General features: G+C 37.7%; 1 protein-coding gene across 5 annotated transcripts in view; it reads right to left on the bottom strand.

Annotated features, from left to right (window-relative positions):
• The window catches only part of WDR70 (WD repeat domain 70), a 381158-nt gene that overhangs the window by 12537 nt on the left and 350006 nt on the right, over positions 1-18615 (bottom strand). The window lies entirely within an intron of this gene.

Below are 18615 nucleotides of genomic sequence, written 5' to 3'. Positions count from 1 at the left end.
TAGAAATCCACATATGAGAAATACTTTAAAAATTCAATTCAGAACTATCTAGGGCATTTTAAATGGATTTCTTTAGTCACCACTTTATCAAAACAATGAGGAACAGATGATTAGGCAACCTCTAGCAATGTTAGGACTACAACCAGGAGATTTCTTCCCTGGGGGATGGCCTAATTTGCCCTTGGCACAGAAAACTACTATAAAAATAAATCAACAACATCAAGCAAAAGTAAAATGACAGATACAAAGAGATAAAATGTTAATGGATTTGAAAACACTTAAAAGCTGATCCACAAATTCCTGCTTTTAAAGCTAACAGGAGAAGAAAGGCTGGAGGGGCCGAGCAAGATGGCCGAATAGCAACAGCTCCAGTCTCCAACTCCTAGAAAAGGAAAGGACAGAAGACCGGGTGATTTCTGCATTTTCAACTGAGGTACTGGGGTTCATCTCACTAGGAAAGTGCCGGGATTAACCTGGTGCTGGTCAGCTGCTGCAGCCCAACCAGCGAGAGAGCTGGAGCAGGCCAGGGCATCGCCACCCAGCCAAGGAAAGGGAATCCTTTTCCTAGCCAGGGGAACTGAGACACAACACCTGGATAACTGGGTAACCCCACCTACTGCTTTAAGCAAACAGGCACACCAGGAGGAAAGGGCGATCCCACACCTGGCCGGGAGGGTCCCACTCACTGAGCCCCCTCATTGCTGTACAGCAGACTGCCATCTCTGCAAAGGGCAGTAGCGAGACTGGGGAGGGGCGTCAGCCTATTGCTGAGGCTATAGGGTAAACAGCTGGGAAGCTCGAACTGGGTGGAGCTCATGCAGCCTCAAGGAAACCCGCCTGTCTCGTAGACCCACCTCTGGGACAGGGCACAGTAATAACAGAAGCAGCAGAAAAACCTCTGTAGATGCAAAACGACTCTGTCTGACAGCTTGAAGAGAAAGCAGTGATCTCCCAACACCTGGAGGTTGAAATTGAGAAGGGACAGACTGCCTGCTCTGGCACCTGCACTCTGAGTAGCCTAACTGGGGAGACATCCCACTAAGGGAAGTTCGACACCTCATTAACTCCTCACAGGCTGAGTACACCCTGAGAGGAAGCCTCCAAAGCAAGAATCAGACAGGTACACTTGCTGCTCAGCAATATTCCCATTCTCTGCAGCCTCTGCTGCCATACCTAGGCAAACAGGGTCTGGAGTGGACCTCGGCACTCCAACAGACTCATAGAGCTGAGGGTCCTTGACTGTTAGAAGGAAAACTATCAAACAGGCGACACCTGACCAAAACCCCATCAGCATCGGCCACCATCATCAATATCAATGACCAGAGGCAGATAAAACCACAAAGATGGGGAAAAGCAGGGCAGAAAAGCTGGAAATTCAAAAAATAAGAGCGATCTCCCGCGAGCGAGCTCATCACAGCAACGGATCAAAGTTGATCGAGAAGGACTTCATCGCAGATGAGAGAAGAAGGCTTCAGTCCATCAAACTTCAGAGCTAAAGGAGGAATTACGCATCTAGCACCTAAGAAAACTAAAAATCTTGGAAAAAAAGTGGAAGAATTGATGGCTAGAGTAATTAATGCAGAGAAGGTCAACCAAATGAAAGAGATGAAAACATGGCACCCAGAAATACGCGACAAATGCACAAGCTTCAGTAACCGACTCGGGATCAACTGAAGAAAGAGTATCAGCCATTGAGGATCAAATGAACTAAATGAAGCAGAAGAGAAACCAAAAGAAAAAGAAGAAAAGAAATGAACAGCCTGCAAGAGCATGGGATTATGTAAAAGACCAAATCTACGCTTGATTGGGGTGCCTGAAAGGAGGGGGAAATGGAACTAAGTTGGAAAAACACTCTTTCAGGATATCATCCAGGAGAACTTCCCCAACCTAGTAGTGGCAGGCCAACATTCAAATCCAGGAAATACAGAGAACGCCACAAAGATACTCCTCGAAGAGCAACTCCAAGACACATAATTCGCCAGATTTCACCAAAGTTGAAATGAAGGAAAAATCTAAGGGCAGCCAGAGAGAAAGGTCGGGTTACCCACAAAGGGCTTCCATCAGATCTAACAGCAGATCTCTCTCGGCAGAAACTCTGCAAGCCAGAAGAGAGTGGGGCTAACATTCAACATTCTTAAAGAAAAGAATTTTCAACCCAGAATTTCCTATCCAGCCAAACTAAGTTTCATAAGTGAAGGAGAAATAAAACTTTACAGATAAGCAAATGCTTAGAGATTTTGTCACCACTAGGCCTGCCTTACAAGAGACCCCTTCTATTGAAGCACTCAACATGGAAAGGAACAACCGGTACCAGCCATTGCAAACATGCCAAATATTATAAAGACCATTTAGGCTAGGAAGAAACTGCATCAACTAACTGAAGCAAAATAACCAGTTAATATCATAAATATAGTGATCAAGTTCACACATACAACAATCTTAACCTTAAATGTGTAAATGGACTAAATGTCTAATTAAAAGACACAGACTGGCACACTGGATAAAGAGTCAAGACCCATCAGTTCAAGCTGTATCTAGAGACCCATCTCACATGCAGAGACATATAGGCTCAAAATAAAGGGATGGAGGAAGATTTACCAAGCAAAATGGAGAACCAAAAAGTAGGTTGCAATAATTAGTCTCTGATAAACAGGACTTTAAACCATCAAAGATCAAAAGAGACAAAGAAAGCCATTACATAATGGTAAAAAGGATCAATTCAACAGGAAGAGTAACTATCCTAAATATATGTGCACCCAATACAGGGGAGCAATCTAGATTCATAAGCAAAGTCCTTAGGAGATTCTACAAATTGTGACTCCCATACAATAATGGGAGACTTCAACACTCCACTGTCAACATTAGACAGATCAACGACAGAAAGTTAACAAGGATATCCAGGAATTGAACTCATCTCGCAGCAAGCAGACTAATAGACATCTATATGAACTCTCCACCTAAATCAACAGAATATACTTTCAGCACCATCACACTTATTCCAAAACTGACCACATAATTGAAGTAAAGCACTCTCACAAATGTACAAGAACAGAAATTGTAACAAAACTGTCTCTCAGGACCACAGTGCAATCAAACTAGAACCCAGGACTAAGAAACTCAATTAAAACCGCCAACTACATGGAAACTGGAACAACCTGCTCCTGAATGACATTGGGTACATAAATCTAAATGAAGGTGAAATAAAGATACCAAACCAATGAGAACAAAGATAATAACATACCAGAATCTCTGGGACACATTTAAAGCAGTGTGTAGAGGGAAATTTATAGCACCAATGCCCACAAGAGAAAGCAGGAAAGATCTAAAATTGACACTCTAACATCACAATTAAAAGAACTAAAGAAGCAAGAGCAAACACATTCAAAAGCTAGCAGAAGGTAAAGAAATAACTAAGATCAGAGCAGAACTGAAGGAGAGAGACACAAAAACCCTCCGTAAAAATTAATAAATCCAGGATATTTTGAAAGATCAACAAAATTGACAGACCGGGCTAGCAAGATCAATAAAGAAGAAAGAGAGAAGAATCAAACAGACACAACTGTAAAAATGATAAAGGGATATCACCACCGACCCCATACACAGAAATACAAACTACCATCAGAGTGAATACTATAAACACCCTCTATGCAAATAAACTAGAAAATCTAGAAGAAATGAATAATTTCCTGACACTTCACACTCTTCCAAGAATAAACCAGAAGAAGTTGAATCCCTGAATAGACCAATAGCAGGCTCTTGAAATTGGAGGCAATAGACTAATAGCCTACCAACCAAAAAGTCCAGGACCAGATGGATTCACAGCTGAATTCTTACCAGAGGTACAAGGAGGAGCTGGTACCATTCCTTCTGAAACTATTCCAATCAATAGAAAAAGAGGGAATCCTCCTAACTCATTTTATGAAGCCAACATCATCCTGATACCAAAGTCTGGCAGACAAAAAAAGAGAATTTAGACCAATATCCCTGATGAACATCGGCAAAAATCCTCACAAAATACTGGCAAACCGGATTCAGGAGCACATCAAAGCTTATTCACCATAATCAAGTGGGCTTCATCCCTGGATGCATATTAATTCACATTCAAGAAATCAATAAACAAAATCCAGCATATAAACAGAACCAAAGTCAAGAACCAGAAGATTATCTCAATAGATGCAGAAAAGGCTTTGACAAAATTCAACAGCTCCTTCATGCTAAAAACGCCAATAAATTCGCTGCATTGATGGAACGATTCCAAATAATAAGAGCTATTTATGACAAAACCCACAGCCAATACACTGAATGGGCAAAACTGGAAAAATTCCTTGAAAAACTGGGCATTAAAGACAGGGATGCCTTCACCACCCTATTCAACATAGTGTTGGAAGTTCTGGCTAGGGCAATCAGGCAAGAGAGAAAGAAATCAAGGGTATTCAGTTAGAAAAGAAGAAGTCAAATGTCCCTGTTTGCAGATGACATGATTGTATATTTAGAAAATCCCATCGCCTCAGCCCAAAATCTCCTCCTTAAGCTGATAAGCAATCTCAGCAAAGTCTCAGATACAAAAATTAATGTGCAAAATCACAAGCATTCTTATACACCAGTAACAGACAAATAGAGAGCCAAATCATGAATGAACTTCCATTCAATTGCTTCAAAGAGAATGAAATACCTAGGAATCCAACTTACAAGGATGTAAAGGACCTCTTCAAGGAGAACGCAACCACTGCTCAGTGAAATAAAAGAGGACACAAACAAATGGAAGAACATACATGCTCATGGATAGGAAGAATCAATATCGCGGAAATGGCCATAATGGGTTATTTATAGATTCAATGCCATCCCCATCAAGTTACCAATAAAGTTTCTTCTCTACAGAATTGGAAAACTAGTTTTAAAGTTCATATGGAACCAAAAAAGAGCCCGTGATCTCCAAGACAATCCAGTAAGTCAAAAGAATGTGAAAGCTGGAGGCATCACGCCTGACTTCAAACTATACAAGGCTACAGTAACCAAAACAGCATGGTACTGGTACCAAAACAGAGATATAGACCAATGGAACAGAACCGAGTCCTCAGAAATAATACCACACATCTACAACCATCTGATTTTGACAAACCCAGGAAATAAGAAATGGGGAAAGGATTCCCATTTTAATAAATGGTGCTGGGAAAATCAATAGCCCATACAGAAAGCTGAAACTGATCCCTTCTTACCTCTTATAATGGCAATTCAATTCAAGATGGGATTGTGAGACTTAAATGTTAGACCTAATAACATAAAACCCTAGAGGAAACTCAGGTAGTACTATCTGTGACACATAGGCACGGCAAAGACTTGATGTCTAAAACACCAAAAGCAACGGCAAAGCCATAAAATTGACAAATGGGATCTATCCAAAGAGCTTCTGCACAGCAAAAGAAACTACCATCAGAGTGAACAGGCAACCTACAGAATGGGAGAACATTTTTGCAATCTACTCATCTGACAAAGGCCGATATCCAGAACCTACAAAGAACTCGCTACAAACAAATTTACAAAAACAAACAACCCCATCAAAAAGGGCAAAAGGATATGAACAGACATTTCAAAAGAACATTATCTATACAGCCAACAGGACACATGAAAAAATGCTCACCATCACTGGCCATCAGAGAAATGCAAATCAAAACCACAATGAGATACTCATCCACACCAGTTGAAATTTGGCGATCATTAAAAAGTCAGGAAACAACAGGTGCTGAGAGGATGGGGAAATAGGAACTTTTACACTGTTGTTGGGATTTAAACTAGTTCAACCATTATGGAAATAACAGTATGGCGATTCCTCAAGGATTCAGAACTAGATGTACCATATGACCCAGCCATCCCATTACTGGGTATATACCCAAAGGATTATAAATCATGCTATAAAGACACACATGCACACGTGATAAAGTTTATTGCAGCACTATTCACAATAGCAAAGACTTGAATCAACCCAAATGTCCATCAGTGACAGACTGATTAAGAAAATGTGGGTACATACACCATGGAATACTATTATGCAGCCATAAAAAGGATGAGTTTGTGTCCTTTGGGGACACGGATGCAGCTGGAAACCATCATTCTTAGCAAACTATCACAAGAACAGAAAACCAAACACCACATGTTCTCACTCATAGGTGGGAACTGAACAATGAGATCACCTGACTCAGAAGGGGAACACACACTGGGGCTCTATCATCATGGGAGAGGGGAAGGGGGAGGGATTGCACTGGGAGTTATACCCGATGTAAAATGACGAGTTGATGGGCGCGCTGACGAGTTGATGGTGCAGCACAGCAACAGGCACAAGTATTGCTAGGTAACAAACATGGCACGCTATGCACATAAAAATCTCCTAGAACTTAAAGTATAATAATGAATACCAAAAATAAATAAATAATAAAAAAAATAAAAACCTTATAAAAAATAAAGCTAACAGGAAACAAATAAAAACAGTAACAACCAATGAACCCTCTCTTTTACATTGTCACTGGCCACAAAAATGGATTCCTTTCTGGGATGCTTGAAGAAATGCAATTTGTACATTGAAGTTAAGAAATATTCTGTTGGAATGAGAACACATGGACACAGGGAGGGGAACATCACACACCGGGGACAGCTGGGGTATGGGGGGCTGGGGGAGGGATAGCATTAGGAGAAATACCTACTGTAGATGATGGGTTGATGGGTACAGCAAACCACCACGGCACGTGTATACCTATGTAACAAACCTGCACGTTCTGCACATGTATCCAAGAACTTAAAGTGTGTGTGTGTGTGTGTGTGTGTATATATATATATATATATAAAGAAATATTCTGTTGGGTGCTTCCACAAGGAAGAGTGGAACACAACAAATCAAATAGACACTAAAGACATGACAGCAACATAAGAAATACACAAACAAATTGCAAGAAATATATTCCACCACTTCCATAAAGCAATTCTGTCACCTACCCATTCTTTGTCTTCTAACAATTCCTTCAGAATTTTATACATCATTTCTCAAGAGACAAGAAATTATCAACTCAAGCTTACTGCCTCATGGCAGATTATCTCCCTTGCCCAAAACAAAAGCCTATAAAGGGACTGACTCGAAGGAAAAGTATGTAAGGGGAACATTCCATTCATCCAAATATATAATCGCTGTGGGTGTGCAACAGGTTAATGGGGATCTAGCAAGCCTCACTGGAGAACCAGGGAAGTATCTACCTTAACGAAGTCAGCTTTACCCAGACTATTGCATATACTGGTTTATGGCCCACACTTACCCATGTTTCTGACGATAAATTTAAAAACCTAAACTTACAGAGGGCTGATGCGAACCTTGCATTTTCCAGTTTGAGTAACTCATTTGGGGAAGAGTAAGCATTTTCCATTTGTTATAAATGTCAACTTGTTTACTAGAGTTACCAAGAAAAGGAGAGCAGATTAGACATCAGCATGGTCATTGCTGCCAATCATTAAATAAGCAATCAAGGGAAGGCTAAAAGGTTTTTTGTTTTATTTTACTTTAGCTTCAGTAACTCTGCATTTGCTAATAGTTAATATGATTTCATAAAGCAAACAGAAAAGCTTAAGCAATGTCTTTCTCAAATCCATAAATTCTGGATAGCTGATACTTTGTACTGATTAATTTTCCCCTTGATACTTTTTGAAAAACTGATTGTCAAGATTATTTTTACAAAGTGAGTCTTTTCCAGCAACTGTATGCTGCAGAAAAATAACAGAAACTCAACAGAAGCTGAGTCCCACCTTCAGTGCTTCCATCCAGAGGAATTTTGTGTAGAGCAGCCAGTAATGAATAGAATCCCTGTGCAATCTTCCAAAAGGGCATTTTTGGGGTACGTTGTTTGTATGAGAGATTCAAAGTATTAGCAGGACTGTCCTTTCTCTTCTGACTAAGCTTTGACCTATGTCTTCTACACGGCCCTGCTCTAGCACTCAGGCCAGAATGAAGTCGTCAAAATGTTTTCAGCTGCAGTGGAAAGTCCACAGGTCAAATTCTTTTTAATTACGGATGTTCCTCTGATATGATTCATTCAAAAAGCATAAAGTGAGCTCCAGGGTAATACAGCAATATGAGGCGAAATCACTTGCATTACTTAGTCATCAGTACATGAGTATAAACCACAAGCTTTTTTGGCTCAGGGCCCATTGTTTATTATGAAGGAAAACCTCAAAGCCAAAGTCAATTATAGCCATGACTTTCAATCTGACACACTTGTTAACCCTGTTAGAATGAATACGGCCCAGATGAACTCTGACCCAATCATCACAATTGCAGAATTATTAAGATTAAATAAAAGCCTTGGCCAAAAAATTCCACTTGAAATGGTTCCTTTTTTTTGGTGAAGAGCTAATCGAAGTTGTTTTTGTTGTTGTTGTTGTTTTTTAAATATTAGGCACACATAAGAGGCAACAAGATGTTTCTAGATAAAGAACTTGCTATTTTCTTCATGAAATGAACATATAATATTTTAGAAAATAAACACATCTTAGGCTCATAAATAGGGTATACTGACTCATTATGCTATGTGTGAGAGTTCAAAGACTGTGTGAAGATGGAAAAAAGAACATACATGAGACCTATGGAAACTGTGAAAATAGGAAAAAAAGAGAGGAAAAGAGAAACAGAATTCTACAAAATTGCCATTAGCTACCTTATCACCAAATGGATAAACAAGTTACAAAGATAAAATCTTTGAAGAACACGCAGGCTTAAGACAGCCCAGGTATCACCAAAGCACTCTCTAAGTTCCCATTTATAAGATATATAACTGTGTGCCACAATTTCTATTAAAAAACATGCACGAAAGCTGTGCATTGGTGTAGCCCTGCCCAACTTCACGGATCAGGAAAACAGCCTCAGTGAAGGTAACTCACCAGGGGTGGCAGAGCTGGAGCTAAATCTCAGGACTTCTGATTCTTAGTCCAGTGTTGCCTCTGTTACACCATATCACACCATAATCTTTTAGCTTCACTATTACTCAAGTTTTCTAGTAACTACTACCAGTTGCTTTATGATGAAAAGCAGTATACTGCACTTAGTTACAGTTATAGGCTTGATTCTGAAGCCAGAATGCTTGCATTCAAATCCCAATTTTGCCACCTGCTACCTCTGTGGCTTTGGTCAAATTATAAGTCTCAGTCTCCTTATCTGTAAAATGGGGACAATAATAACACTTGCCTCATAGGGCTGCTGTGAGGATTAAATTAATAATACATAAAAGTTTTAAAACAAGCTTGGCAGAGTATAAGTAAAATAAAAGTATCATTATTATTACATATCTTACTTTGGATATCAGGTGTTCCTCACTTCATATAATAGATGTATTTCCCAAAAGCTGTATTAGAATATATTTGCTAAATTAATTTATATGTTAAACACAACATAGCAGCTTGCTATTTTTTAAAGGAAATAATTTTGTTATGCAAATAATATTTCTTCACTATGAATTTCTATAATTGAGATAATCTAGTCAGTAAATTTGAATTTTCTTAAGGGAGAATAATTTGTTGCTTGTTTTTCATAATTACTTTTGTACTATTACAGAATAATTTGTTGCTTGTTTTTCATAATTACTCTTGTACTATTACCAAACATTAGTGTGCAAAACAATCACCCAGGGCACCTCTTAATATGCAGATTCCCACCCCCAATCCCACAAAAAGCCCTCTTGAGTTGGTTTAGGATGGAGTCCAGAAATCTGCATTTTTAAACACCCCCCGCCCTGCAAAAAAAAAAACAAAAAACAAAAAAAACCAAAAAACTACATACATCACTCTGATGCAGGCAGTTCACAAAACCACTTTCAGAAACACTGGCTTCCACACAGGAAGACAATGGAGCGTGACAATTAGTCACCTAAATATAACTCTGGAAAAAATATATTTTCTCTCTGTGCATTTATGATTCTTCCTGACACAAATAACAAATAAACATTTACTTGCTCACAGAGTGGCTTCTTTAAATATTGCCTACAACTCAACATGACTTTAAATGGATCCTTTATAGGTGCGAATGATATTTTCACACATACATACACACACATATTCACATATCCAGTATCAGACAAGATATGCACACTGAAAATTAAATTGACTAAACCAGCAAAAATGGCAGCCTATCTAGCAAGAAAAGTGACGTGGCTGACAGAGCTGTCATTCTGTCAGGCTGGTGGCCAGGGTCCAGGCTCCCACACACATCTATCCCTGTCTTATGTGTAAGCTAATAGCATTCTGGATCTACATCCTGCCCATTTCCCAGCCAGCTCCTTTCCTCTCCTTCCAGCAGCATCTTCTAACAAGAAACTGAAACTGAATCTGCCTATGTGTAGCTGAACAAGAGTCCTCTGTGATCCTGCTGTGTTTGAAAATTTTCATAGCTATTACATTGCTAGGGCCAGGAATGAAACTTAAATAATCAATAAAAGTAAACTCTTCAAAGACGCTTTGTTATCATCACCAGTGGATATAGGTGAGTATACGTCATGCGTAGGCAGGCACATTTGTGGAATGTCTAATTGTGCCTTTCTGTGATAAAGCGAGATACAGTAAATAAATCTTCATTTCATCACTGACAGATGTCAATTGCATTGAAGAAAAAAAACAACCAGACACACATTATCAATTACAATGACCTTTATGAAAAGATCCTTTTAAATATTAGCTTCCTTTCAAATACTTTGCTACTTGGCAGTAAACAGTATACTCTAGCAGGTGAATACAGGAGAAATAGTACTGAAATCCTAGCTAACCAATTACATGCCACAGCCAGCCAGTGCCATGAACTTAGTATGCAACAAATGCAAGGTGACAAAATTGGGTGGAAGCAAAGAGATGACAGCAAAATGCAGCAGCAGAAAGGAGTGTATTAGGATGACAGTGCAGTCCTCTGGAAAGCTCATTAGGTTAGGCATTAAGAGAACTAATGTCTAGCTAGTTTCAGTCATTGTTAATTGCAGATCTCTAAGCTGCAGCCTCCTCACAAGTAAAGTGAGGATATGACAATACCTGATCTACCTACCATGCAGAGCTGCTATTATTCTAGCACAAATTCATTTGTAAATATAACGGAATCACCTCTAATGCAGAAAAATATCTTTAAATATTTTGAAAGTGAACACAAACACTTTCAGCTTCAATTAATTCCTATTTAAAGTAAGTTGAAAATCTGAATGAATCATTGTCCAAAAAATATTAATTACCAAGCAGCCTCAGAAGAGTCAGAAAACTCTGAATAGACTATTTGCCAGGAGGGGATGGAAAAGAGAGAAAAATTAAGGAATTACTACTCACCCTCCACTCCACAAAAGTGTTCGCATTTTACAGGTGAATTCTATCAAATCTTTATAAAATAGATAAGTTCAAATGTATTCAAAACAGTTTGAAGGTACATATAGAAAAGAAAAATAAACAAAATTTTTAGGAAGCCAGTCTAACACCTTAGAAAGAATAAACTACAATCACATTATGGTCGTATCAAAGATGCCAGGATGGCTCAGTGTTAGGAAATCTAGTAATATAATTCATCCCATTCATAGATTGAAGTAGAAAAATTCTATGATCACTTCCACAGAGATGAAGGAATTCAGTAAAGGCCTCTTGTGTTCGCTGCATGGGATGCTCTTCCCCTAGGTATCTGCATGGCTCACTCCCTCATTTCACTCAGGTCAAAGGTAACTTTCGTAGAGGTTCTGCCCTGACCACTGTATCTAAAATAGTGCCTTTTCTCCCCGATCACTCTATGTCCCCCTTTTATCCCTCTTTTATCTATGTCCCCCTTTTATACTATTACCATCTAATATTTATATATTTATTTAATGTCTATCTCTATTAGCATATAAGCTCCACAAAATGGTTGTATCCTACAACTTAGAACAGTATCTAACACCTAGTTGGTGTTCAGTAAATCTCTGTTGCATTAATAAATAAAGAATTGGATTCTTTCTTAACATCTTGTGTTTTCAAACATTATCACGTTTTATGTGGAAATACCATTAGACTGAATAATATAACTGCTGATATTTGATTTTTTTTCACCTACAAAAAGGAAAATTTTGTAAGGTTTAACGTAATAGAATCATTCCTGTTAAAGTTCAAATTGAAAAAAGGATGTGCACTATCACTGATGTTATTTGAAATTGTTCTGGAAGTAGTCAATGCAATTAGATAAAAAGAAATAGTAGGTATAAAAATCGGAAAGAAGGAGGTAAACTTACTACTTGCATATAATTTTATACCTGTACACCCCAAGCTAAGTGAATAAAAAATTATTTAAAACATACGTAAGAAAATATAATAAACAGCTTGATATAGAACTAATATATATAAATAACACACATATAGGTAGCTGCACAGTATTTCCATATACAAATAAGTTATAAATTTAGTGTAAGAAAAGACTCTATTTACAACAGCACAAAAAGATAAAATAAGTAGAAATAAACTTAAAAGGAAATGTGACAGGTCTATATGAAGAAAACTTAAAAGTACTACTGAGGGATATAGTGATGTGACTAGAAAGACAACTCTGTTCTCGGTTTGAAAGAATCAGTATTATAAATTCTGTCTAAATTAATATATACATATAACTCAAGTCCACATCATTAATTTTTGAGGGGGAGGTTACTAGATAACTTAATAAAGTCATGGAGAACTGCAAGAATAGATAGACACATTCTCAAAAGGATAATGAGAACAGGCAGCCCTACTAATAATGAAGACTGTTTGGTATTGATACTTGCAGAGCCAGACCAATTGACAGCACAGAACAGAGAACCCAGAATTGATTAAAATTCGTAAGTACATTAGGTATAATAAAGGTATCATTTCAATTTAATGAGGAAAATTAAAATGTACAATAAAAAGTGCTACAGCAAGTGGTTAAACCAACTTGAAATAAGTAAATTAGAACTCTACTATGGTAGGTTGAAAAATGGTCCCCTTAAAGATATCCATGTTCAATCCTTGGAACCTGTGAATGTTCTCTCATTTGGAAAAAGGGTCAGTATCTTGAGATGAGGAGATAATCCTGGATTATCTTGGGTTGGCTCTAAATACTACGTAAGTATCCTTATAAGAGAGTAAAGGAGAAGACCAACACAAAGGAGAAGTCAATGTGAAGACTAGGCAACACTAAAGGGATGTGGCTATGAACTAAGGCATCAGGCAATCCTCTAGAAGCTAGAAGAGGCATAGAATGAATTTTCCCCTGGAGTCTCTGTAGAAAGTACAATCCTGCCAACATTGATTTCTGACTTCTGGCCTCTAGAACTGTGACAGAATCAATTTCTATTTTTTAAGACACCAAATTTGTGGTAATGAATATAATGACTTCACTCATTTCACTAAAATAATTCCAGGTGAATTGAAGATTTAACTCTAAAAAAAAATAATCCATAAAAGTATTAAGTGGGAATCTGAGAGAATTTCAAGACTAATCTTGGATGGGACATGCCTTCCTAAATAAAAACCCAAAAGTCCACCCCCCACCCCATTTCTAAATCTCACCACACTAAAATAAATTTTTTACATGAGAAAAACACCATAAACAAAGTAAAATAAAAAATAACTGGGAAAAATACTTGCCATACATGATATACAAAGGTTAACCTCCTTAATATAAATAACACAAATCAGTAAGAAAAAGACAAATAGGCAAATGAGCCCCCTTTCTACAGCCCCTCGAGAAAAGATGCTAAAAAATTATTAAAAGGCCGGTGAAAACCACAAATTATACATTTTCACCTATCAGTTTGGCAAAGATAAAAATTTCTAGTAGTTTTGCACTTGTGGGCAAATATGTATATCCAAAGATACTAATTTCAGTATCGTTTATAAAAGAAAAAGGCTGAAAACAATGTAACTTGTCATTCAAGAGGGTACAGTTTTTATAAAAGCATAATATAGCCATACAATTGAATAGTTACATAAAGTAAAAAGAATGAGCTAAATATGTCTGGATGGAGCTGGCCCGATCTTGCAATGTACACTAAGTAAAAAACAAAACCACAAATCAGTTTGTAAAACATGCTATATACCTGCATTTTTAAACAAACAATGTATCTACACGTATCTCTCTCTCTGGGAGGATATATAATAACTTGCAGCAGTTGGTATCTCCAAGCAGTAGAATGAAGGAACTGGGGGTTAAGTGAAAGAAAGGCTTTCAAATTTCCATTGTGTACCTTTAGTACCACTGGATTTTTTGTTTGTTTGTTTTTACCGTGTGTATGTACTACTTTAGATCTCAGACATCAAAACCACATACTAAATTGAAGTTACTCCTTTATCAAAATAACTCATTATTAGATGTCAGAACAATAACCTGAAAATTCTAAGGCCAGGTTCCTGGTCTGGATTCCAGCAATGACTTGTTATCCAGCAGGTTTTAAAAGTTATCTTCTGGATGTTTCATTTTCTCCAGTGGTAAGTTAGGTCTTTGACACCTTCTAATTATACATTGCTAATATTGCTATATTATACATTGCTAATATCAACGAATAATCAGCAAACAGTATTTATATCAATATTTTTGAAGACAACTCAATGATTTGTGTGTAAACATAGACACACATATTTGGAGCAGTTAGCCATCGAAATAACGTACACCATCTTTAACAAAATTTAAACTATGACTGTTTTCTTAACAAATCTTTAGTATGTTTCTAAACAAGGTTTCTGAAGTATAAAAACAATCCCTAATAATGGAAAATACCTCATTAAAAACAGAAGTGTCAACACAGACATAATCTATAAATTTATCTGACTGCCGATGATGTGTTGACATGGATTAGTTTATACACACATAAATACTATTCAAATGAAGGCTAAAGCATGCTATTTCGCTGGCCAGCCTTGATATGACCTCTTAGTTGTTGTGATATTATACAATTCACTGTTCAGAGATGTTCCATCTGTATTGCTTATTAATATAAATTGGGAACAACCACCACTGACATTACATAGTCTGTTCTGCTACAGTACATATAGCAGAGGACACAGTGCTTCCCCTCGACTGCCTCAAATCCTTTTAGCATCAGAGATGTTCCATCTGTATTGTTCATTAATATAAATCGTGAACAACCACCATTGACATTACATAGTCTGTTCTGCTACAGTACATACAGCAGAGGACACAGTGCTTCCCCTCGACTGCCTCAAATCCTTTTAGCATTACTGGGCAATGTGCTTTCACTCACAGCAGGAGCATCTACCTCTAAAACGCTGGAGAGCTGACAGTGCCTGAAGTGTCTTTCCCAGCCCCATCTCCAACCATCACCAATGACCAACAAATAAGGGAGTATAAATACTCCAGCTGCCATGTCCCTGACCAGGACAACTCTGACCACAGTCTCCAGGGTTACCCTGCAGGATTAAGGCAAAGTGACCCTCCCTGAGACTTGGCACACTTGACAGCTTCATGACACATCTCTACTCCCTACTGATGTTCTCTGGGAACATATCCTAATAATTCATCTTTATATAAATCTTTATCTCAGGGCCTGCTTCTAAGGAATGCATGCTAAGATGATGTGTTTTTATTTGAAGCAATGTAGCTCCTAATAATGAGTAGATAGGGGACTGGGAGCAGTATAAAGGTGGAGTCGGTTAATAAAAGACTTTTTCCAGCATGTTAATGTTTTAAAAAGTAATCAGCATCCAGTTTTCTCACAATTAAAGACAAAACTTTAGGAATACATAAAGACATCAAGAAAAAAACTTGAATATACCTCCAACAATACAAAAATACATGTCTGTAAGTCTACTCACTATAGCATTGTTAGTACTTACAAAATACTGAAACAACCTAAATATCCATACATAGAAGAATGGTTGAATTAACTATGATAAATTCATACAATGGAGTACGATGCAACTATGAAAATCAATGAGAGTGAGCTCTATGGACTGATGTAGTGTTTTCTAGGGCATACTTCTATGTGAAAAAGAAGCAAAGCCAACAAAAGCAAATTAATATGACTTAATTTATATCAAGTCTTACACCAGAATATATATAAATTTTTAAGTCAATCATACCTCAATAAAGATGGGGGATGAAAAGCAGCTAAAATACTAAACTGATCAATTCACATTTCAAAAATGGCATAACAAAAAAAGTTGCTGACATATTTATAAATAGTATTCTCAAAGTTCATTTAAAGTTAAATTTCATACTAAAATGTTAATGAAGAAACATTTAGATAACCAACTACTTTGTGGATAATCACAGATTAGCAATAATTTTGTGATAAAAGTTGGTTGTGGGTAGTATTTATACATTGAAAATGGTGACATTTTACTCTATACATGTGTTCATATGTTGTAACTACACTTCACCAAAGATTTTCAAATGGAACTTAGACCAAAAAAAGAAAAAAAGATGATTTACATTATGCTATCCTTCAGAAACACAGATGTGTGTAGATGGGTAGCTTAGTATGCATACACGTATTTCCTAGCTTTGTCACCAGAGAGGACCTAGAAGCAATGGCAGTCTAGTAGCAAGGAGCACATCCAGCACACAGCCCTTGGTTTCTAACCACCATTCTCCAACAAAAGGAGCCACGGCTCTTTGGAGAAGTGGTCGATTCCAGAATGTGGGTAAGAAAAACAAAGATAAATCTGTAACATCTTGTGGTGCCAGAAAGTAAGGAAGTACTAAAAAGATATATAGGGGCTTGAGAAAGATGACAGGAGCCATTCTGAAGAAGCTTCTATTGGCCAAAGCTGGAACAATTTGAGCAACAAACTAAATGATAGTATTGGATTTTAACTCACAGAATAAAGTAAGAGACCATACCAATATTTTAAAAATACTTGAAAAATAAATAAATGTGGAAGAAGGAACAACTGTTTCTCTAGGTAGAATTCCAATTAATAAACACAGAAGGAGAGAGGGAAACAGAAAACCACCATTAAGCAAACACCATAGTAATAACTGTTATAGGCAAATTCATTCATGGATGATAAAATCAGACAGCAAAATTGAGGAGAAACAGGATTTGCATAGTCTTAAAATATCACTTCCAAGAAGTGATCAACTGAAAACAGAATGAAATAGAAATAGAATGAAAGCAACTTTACAGTGGAGAAACTTGGCAGATACAACCTTCAGCAAGTGGCCAAAGTTAGCATCACCAGTAATAAGACATCCACTGAGAAGGACACAACATCTCTCTTGTGTTATTTTTGCCAAACATGCGTGGTCTCATTCCAAATATAAGAAAATATCAAGCAAACCCCAAATGAGGGAAAGTCTACACAATAACTGACCAGTATTCATTAAAGCATCAAAATCATGAAAGACAGGAAACGTAACTGTTATGATAGGAGGAGACTAAGTGCGATGTGGAATCCTGGAACAGAGAAGGAACACGAGTGAAAAACTGGCAAAAACTAACTGAGGTCTATAAATAGTTTTTTGTTTGTTTGTTTTGAGGCAGGGTCTCACTCTGTCACCCAAGCTAGAACGCAGTGGTATGATCCTGGCTCACTGAAACCTCCGCCTCCTGGGTTCAAGCAATTCTCCTGCCTCAGCCTCCCGAGTAGCTGTGATTACAGGCGCACGCCACCACGCCTGGCTAATTTTTGTATTTTAGTAGAGATGTGCTGCCAGGCTGGTCTTGAACCCCTGACCTCAAGTGACCTGTCTGCCTCAGCCTCCCAAAGTGCCAGGATTACAAGCATGAGCTAATGCACCTGGCCTAGTTAATAGTATTATACTAATGTTAGTTTTATAGTTTTGATAATTAATTGCACTAAGCTTATGTAAAGTGTTAAATTAGGAGGAAGCTGGGTGAACAGTATGTATGTACTCTCTGTACTATTTCTGCAACTTTCCTAAAAATCTAAAATTAAATCAAAAAGTTTAAAAATTTAGAAACTGAAAATTCTGGTCAGGTGCAGAGGCTCATGCCCATAATCCCAGCACTTTGGGAGTCTGAGGTTGGAGGACTACTTGAGACCAGAAGTTCAAGACCAGCCTGGGCAACATAGTGAGACCCTGTCTCTATAAAAAACTGAAACATTAGTTGGGTGTGGCGGTGCATGCTTGTCATGCTAGCTACCCAGGAGGGTGAGGAAGGAGAATCCTTTGAGCTCAGGAGTTTGAGGTTACAGTGAGCTATGATCATGCCACTGCACTCCAGCATGGGCAACCAGAGCAAGATCCTGACTCTAAATAAATAAGTAAAAATAAAAACGGAAAATTCTATAATAGTACCTATCTTTAATGTAAACGTAGCTGGTTTGGTGGCTTTAAGAACTGCTACCTATTCATCCGTGCTAAGCTATCTGAGGGAATACGAGCAGGCAGGATCTACTCTGCAGTGTTACTTACATATACAGCTCTATAAATAAAAGTGAGTTCATAATATCAGACCTACAAACTGCTTCATTTGCTTTTAACCCTCCTCAACTAACATAATGCACATAAGCAGTGATTTGTTTGTTGTTTTAATCATAGGCAGGATGGGCTTCACATAATGGTTTACACCATGCTACAACTCTGATGGAACAGGGCCTAGTTTTAAAATTCATGATTTTAGAGTTTTATGATACAAACAAATGCCTAGGCTTAAG

This window comes from Papio anubis, chromosome 5, assembly GCF_008728515.1.
Source record: "Papio anubis isolate 15944 chromosome 5, Panubis1.0, whole genome shotgun sequence".
In the NCBI taxonomy this organism is placed as follows: domain Eukaryota; kingdom Metazoa; phylum Chordata; class Mammalia; order Primates; family Cercopithecidae; genus Papio; species Papio anubis.
This window is presented reverse-complemented; position numbering and strand designations above follow the sequence as displayed.